At 40.6% G+C, this 7101-nt stretch overlaps 1 long non-coding RNA gene across 2 annotated transcripts; it reads right to left on the reverse strand.

The window, feature by feature from the left end:
• Nucleotides 1-1908: 1908 nt before the first annotated feature.
• LOC115152477 (uncharacterized) lies at nt 1909-4514 on the reverse strand. 2 transcript variants are annotated; one of them, XR_003867500.1, is made up of 4 exons: nt 4468-4508; nt 3742-3858; nt 2295-2411; nt 1909-1947 (listed from the first exon to the last, which is right to left on the reverse strand). It is a non-coding gene; the product is annotated as an uncharacterized LOC115152477 (long non-coding RNA). The 2 variants fall into 2 exon arrangements; XR_003867499.1 differs by lacking the exon at nt 3742-3858 and having other exon boundaries at nt 4468-4514.
• Nucleotides 4515-7101: the final 2587 nt, after the last annotated feature.

Here is a 7101-nt window from a genome sequence, read left to right on the forward strand (position 1 = left end):
AGAGCTGTGTGCACAATCCTGAGTACACTGAGGCTTCATTGACATCAATGCCAGCCTCTTTCAGGTCTTCTTCATAGAAAATCAAATTGCCATTCACAAGCTGTTGAAAAGCCAGTTTTCCCAGTGACAGAATGCTCTCTTTATTCCAGTGTGGACCTGTCTCTTCTTTCCCAAGATACTTTTCATTCTTCTGTTTGGTATGAAACACCACAAGGTGTGTGTACATCTCAGTGAGAGTCTTGGGCATCTCTTCTCTCTTATGTTCCAGCATGTGTTCGAGGACTGTTGCAGAAATCCAACAGAAGACTGGAATGTGGCACATGATGTGGAGGCTCCTTGATGTCTTTATGTGTGAGATGATTCTGTTGGCCAGGTCCTCATCGCTGAATCTCTTCCTGAAGTACTCCTCCTTCTGTGGGTCATTGAACCCTCGTACCTCTGTCACCTGGTCAACACACTCTGAAGGGATCCTATTGGCTGCTGCAGGTCGGGTAGTTATCCAGAGGAGAGCAGAGGGAAGCAGATTTCCCTTGATGAGATTTGTCAGCAGAACATCCACTGAGGTTGACTCTGTGACGTCACAACAGATCTTGTTCTTCTGGAAGTCTAGGGGCAGTCGGCACTCATCCAGACCATCAAAGATGAACAGAACTTTGTACTTGTCGTAATTGGAGATTCTTGATGGTTTGATTTCCATTGAGAAGTGATTGAGAAGTTCAATGAAAGTGTGTTTGTCCCCTTTCATCAAATTCAGCTCCCGAAAAGGGAATGAAAACACAAATTGAACATCCTGATTTGCTTTTCCTTCAGCCCAGTCCAGAATGAACTTCTGCACAGAGACTGTTTTTCCAATGCCAGCGACTCCCTTTGTCAGCACAGTTCTGATACGTTTGTCTTGTCCAGTTAAGGGTTTGAAGATGTCGTTACATTTGATTGCAGTCTCTGGTCTTGCTTGTTTCCTGGTTGTTGTCTCAATCTGTCTCAGCTCATGTTCATTATTGACCTCTCCTGTTCCACCCTCTGTGATGTAGAGCTCTGTGTAGATCTTATTGAGAAGTGTTGGGTTTCCTTGTTTAGCGATCCCCTCAAATACACATTGAAACTTCTTCTTTAGATTAGATTTGAGTTCACGTTGGCAAATCACAGCAAGCTCATCTGAATCTAGAAATAACACAGAGGATATTAATATTACGTCTGTTTTAATGCCTACAGTATTGTAGGACTGTTATAACATTTGAAATTATAATAATTTATTCTCTTAACTGTCTGTATAAATGTGTAAATGTTTTCATAATGCATTACAGACTGGTGTGACTGATTATAATATTATTGGTGTTATTGATGGTATTATTAATGTTGTCTCTCTCTCTCTCTCTCTCTCTCTCTCTCTCTCTCTAAATTAATCAACATAACACATCCCTTCTGCTACTTGATGAGGCCACTAGGTGTTGTGTTAAGGCTGCTACAATATCATTGAGTTACACAGCTACTTTAGCTGTACTTTGTCTGCAGCTTTTAAATGTTTGATATTAAACAGCATTCAACATGAGGCAGACAGATCTTACATTTCTCCAGTGTGTCAGCGAGATCCTTCTGGTTCATTTTCCTCAGGACGTGCAGTGTGATCTTCAGAGCCCCCTCTCTGGCACTGCTCTCCTGCTTCTCATCTTCAGCATCCACCACTTCCTCATCCTGCTTCTGACTCTCAAAGCCTTCTGGGAGTTCAGGACTAAGAATCCTCTTGAAAATCTTCAGTTAAGCAAGAGAATAAATGCTTTCTCATTAACACAATAATGAATAATTGACAGATCAACTTTACTTGAGGAAAACAAAAAAAAAAATTACATAACAGGACCACATACACTGAATATAGAGTCCAGGTCTGTTTGATAACTCTGGGAAGACTGACCACTGATAATCTCTGACTCTGATCTCTCCTGTTGGTTTCTGTGGACAAAACATGAGATTACAGTACACACACACACACACACACACACACACACACACACACACACACACACACACACACACACACACACACACACACACACACACACACACACACACACACACACACACACACACACACACACACACACACACACACACACACACACACACACAGGGAGGGAATGTTGTGTTTGTTTAATATTGTTTTAGGACTATGAAAATGGACTAAAGGATTAGCCTATGGATTATGAAAACAACCAAAAGACATGTGAAAATGGGAGAGGAGAAATGACTAGAGACAGTGTTGTTTAACTCACTGACCATGACCCATGAGTTCTTCTTACCTTTGTTCAGTAGAAAAGTCTCCCTCTCTAAACACTATAGGAGGATCCATAGACTGGACACTCTTCATGGACACACAGCTGGGAACAGGGGAGGCTGGTCTCTCCTGCTTGATTGGTCTTCAACACAACAGAGACAAACATTACATCTCTCATCTACTCTGATCTCAGATGGGAAACATAAGAAGAGTTTCAATACAAAACGCTATATATCACTTTCAGAAACGTTCATAAGTTAACTTTTATTGTTTAAAGAAATTATAAATGAGATAGGTGTTTTTTAACTCCCTAATCATGGCATGCAATTTTTCAATGACCGACATGTATATGTTTATAATGTATCATTTGATGTTTTCATTTCAGAGTCAAATGTATTTTTTTTCAAAATGCTTTACGTATATCTGCCTCACTCTCAGAGAAATCAGTAGTACTGCTAGTTTTAATACAGTAATAATATATATCTACCTCACTCTCAGAGAAATCAGTAGTACTGCTAGGTTTAATACATTAATAATATATATCTGCCTCACTCTCAGAGAAATCAGTAGTACTGCTATGTTTAACACAGTAATAATATATATCTGCCTCAGAGAAATCAGTAGTACTGCTAGGTTTTATACAGTAATAATATATATATTTGCCTCTCAGAGAAATCAGTAGTACTGCTAGGTTTAACACAGTAATAATATATATCTGCCTCTCAGAGAAATCAGTAGTACTGCTAGGTTTAATACAGTAATAATATATATCTGCCTCTCAGAGAAATCAGTAGTACTGCTAGGTTTAATACAGTAATAATATATATCTGCCTCTCAGAGAAATCAGTAGTACTGCTAGGTTTAACACAGTAATAATATATATCTGCCTCACTCTCAGAGAAATCAGTAGTACTGCTAGGTTTAACACAGTAATAATATATATCTGCCTCTCAGAGAAATCAGTAGCACTGCTAGGTTTTATACAGTGAAATGTAACAAAGAACTACATGTTTAATAAAGATCTGTACAAATGATACATTTGTGATATCAGTATATTTTTTTACATTTTTTATTATTAAATACAGTAATATGAGATCTGTATGTAAAACATTTACTTTTGAATTTATCAGATGTTTTTATCCACGGCCTGGTTTCCCAAAAGCCTCTTAAAGCCAAGTTCATCATTAAAACCTTCGTAGGAGTATTGTTAAATCTCTGAGCTGTTTCCCAAAACCATCGTTGTTAACGTTGAACAGCTTAGTTCATCGTTAGACAGACAGACAGACAGACAGGGAGGGAGGGAGGGAGGGAATGTTGTGTTTGTTTAATATTGTTTTAGGACTATGAAATGGACTAAAGGATTAGCCTATGGATTATGAAAACAACCAAAATAAATGTGAAAATGGGAGAGGAGAAATGACTAGAGACAGTGTTGTTTAACTCACTGACCATGACCCATGAGTTCTTCTTACCTTTGTTCAGTAGAAAAGTCTCCCTCTCTAAACGCTATAGGAGGATCCATAGACTGGTCACTCTTCATGGACACACAGCTGGGAACAGGGGAGGCTGGTCTCTCCTGCTTGATTGGTCTTCAACACAACAGAGACAAACATTACATCTCTCATCTACTCTGATCTCAGATGGGAAACATAAGAGTTCCAAATATATCACTTTACAGAAATGAGCTTTTATTGTTTAAAGAAATGATGTATTAATTATTACATCTCTCACAGACAAGGATTTGTTTCAAATCTATCACTTGATGGTTTCATTTCAGAGAGACAAAAATCATGTTTTTTTATGCAAAATGCTATATATCTCCCTCACTCTCAAATGTGACCGACCGGCTCAATTTGGTAATTAACTGAATAACTACATATATAGTGATTTTGGTTTATGTCAGTTTAATTGTTTGTTATGGTATAAGTTGTTATTTTATGATTGTAAGTGATAAAATTAACTAGTAATTCTCAGTAATTACTACTTTAGTAAGGAATAACACATTTTTTCAGCAATATTGCAGTTGCTAAATAATTCCAATAGATGGGAACATAAGACCACATAAGACCCCGGATTGAGAACCCCTGATTTAGCAGATGCTCTTATCCAGAGAGATTTACAGTAACTGCATTCATCTTAAGATAGATATTTATTTAGGAAATAAACTAAATAAATTCTTCATAAAATTGTCATCTTACCTCTTAGCTTTGGTGTCATGTCCCCCAGAGAGACTCATTTTAGAGGCAGGGGCCCCCTCCTCTCTCTCCCCAGAGAGACTCATTTTAGAGCACTGACCCCTGTAAACAGAGATCCAGCATTTTGGCTGTGGTCAACACAGTGACAACTAAACAGAGATCCAGCATGTTGGTTGTGGTTAACACAGTGACAACTAAACAGAGATCCAGCATGTTGGTTGTGGTTAACACAGTGACAACAAAACAGAGATCCAGCATGTTGGTTGTGGTTAACACAGTGACAACTAAACAGAGATCCAGCATGTTGGTTGTGGTCAACACAGTGACAACTAAACAGAGATCCAGCATGTTGGTTGTGGTTAACACAGTGACAACTAAACAGAGATCCAGCATGTTGGTTGTGGTTAACACAGTAACAACTAAACAGAGATCCAGCATGTTGGTTGTGGTTAACACAGTAACAACTAAACAGAGATCCAGCATGTTGGTTGTGGTTAACACAGTGACAACTAAACAGAGATCCAGCATGTTGGTTGTGGTCAACACAGTAACAACTAAACAGAGATCCAGCATGTTGGCTGTGGTTAACACAGTAACAACTAAACAGAGATCCAACATGTTGGTTGTGGTTAACACAGTGACAACTAAACAGAGATCCAGCATGTTGGTTGTGGTTAACACAGTAACAACTAAACAGAGATCCAGCATGTTGGTTGTGGTTAACACAGTGACAACTAAACAGAGATCCAACATGTTGGTTGTGGTTAACACAGTGACAACTAAACAGAGATCCAGCATGTTGGTTGTGGTTAACACAGTGACAACTAAACAGAGATCCATCATGTTGGTTGTGGTCAACACAGTGACAACTAAACAGAGATCCAGCATGTTGGTTGTGGTCAACACAGTGACAACTAAACAGAGATCCAGCATGTTGGTTGTGGTTAACACAGTGACAACTAAACAGAGATCCAGCATGTTGGTTGTGGTTAACACAGTGACAACTAAACAGAGATCCAGCATGTTGGTTGTGGTTAACACAGTGACAACTAAACAGAGATCCAGCATGTTGGTTAACACAGTGACAACTAAACAGAGATCCAGCATGTTGGTTGTGGTTAACACAGTAACAACTAAACAGAGATCCAGCATGTTGGTTGTGGTCAACACAGTGACAACTAAACAGAGATCCAGCATGTTGGTTGTGGTTAACACAGTGACAACTAAACATAGATCCAGCATGTTGGTTGTGGTTAACACAGTGACAACTAAACAGAGATCCAGCATGTTGGTTGTGGTCAACACAGTAAAAGCTAGTTCTTGACTGTCAATTGTTCTCATTTATTCATTATCTCTTTGAGAAATGAAACATTTACTAACGGACATATCTAAACTTGGCTCTGTCATATCCTCACACGGTCTCTCCTATCATTGCTATGCAGACGACACACAATTAATCTTCTCCTTTCCCCCTTCTGACAACCAGGTGGCGAATCGCATCTCTGCATGTCTGGCAGACATATCAGTGTAGATGACGGATCACCACCTCAAGCTGAACCTCGGCAAGACGGAGCTGCTCTTCCTCCCGGGGAAGGACTGCCCGTTCCATGATCTCGCCATCACGGTTGACAACTCCCTTGTGTCCTCCTCCCAGAGTGCTAAGAACCTTGGCGTGATCCTGGACAACACCCTGTCGTTCTCCACTAACATCAAGGCGGTGACCCGATCCTGTAGGTTCATGCTCTACAACATTCGCAGAGTACGACCCTGCCTTACACAGGAAGCGGCGCAGGTCCTAATCCAGGCACTTGTCATCTCCCGTCTGGATTACTGCAACTCGATGTTGGCTGGGCTCCCTGCCTGTGCCATCAAACCCCTACAACTCATCCAGAACGCCGCAGCCCGTCTGGTGTTCAACCTTCCCAAGTTCTCTCACGTCACCCCGCTCCTCCGCTCTCTCCACTGGCTTCCAGTTGAAGCTCGCATCCGCTACAAGACCATGGTGCTTGCCTACGGAGCTGTGAGGGGAACGGCACCTCCGTACCTTCAGGCTCTGATCAGGCCCTACCCCCAAACAAGGGCACTGCGTTCATCCACCTCTGGCCTGCTCGCCTCCCTACCTCTGAGGAAGCACAGTTCCCGCTCAGCCCAGTCAAAACTGTTCGCCGCTCTGGCACCCCAATGGTGGAACAAGCTCCCTCACGATGCCAGGACAGCGGAGTCAATCACCACCTTCCGGAGACACCTGAAACCCCACCTCTTTAAGGAATACCTGGGATAGGATAAAGTAATCCTTCTAACCCCCCCCCCCCCTTTAAAAGATTTAGATGCACTATTGTAAAGTGGTTGTTCTACTGGATATTATAGGTGAACGCACCAATTTGTAAGTCGCTCTGGATAAGAGCGTCTGCTAAATGACTTAAATGTAATGTAAATGTAAACAGTCAGGTAATTTAATGGATCACATGAACATGTAGTTGTGACATTTCATCTCCATGGTAACTGTCAATAATAATAATACGTCAATGTTTGTTAAGGTAGTTATAGACAGAACAACAACAATAATAATAACAATATCAATAATAATAATAATAATAATAATAATAAGTCACTGTTTGTTAAGGAAGTTATAGACAG

Source organism: Salmo trutta, chromosome 17 (genome assembly GCF_901001165.1).
Source record: "Salmo trutta chromosome 17, fSalTru1.1, whole genome shotgun sequence".
NCBI lineage: Eukaryota > Metazoa > Chordata > Actinopteri > Salmoniformes > Salmonidae > Salmo > Salmo trutta.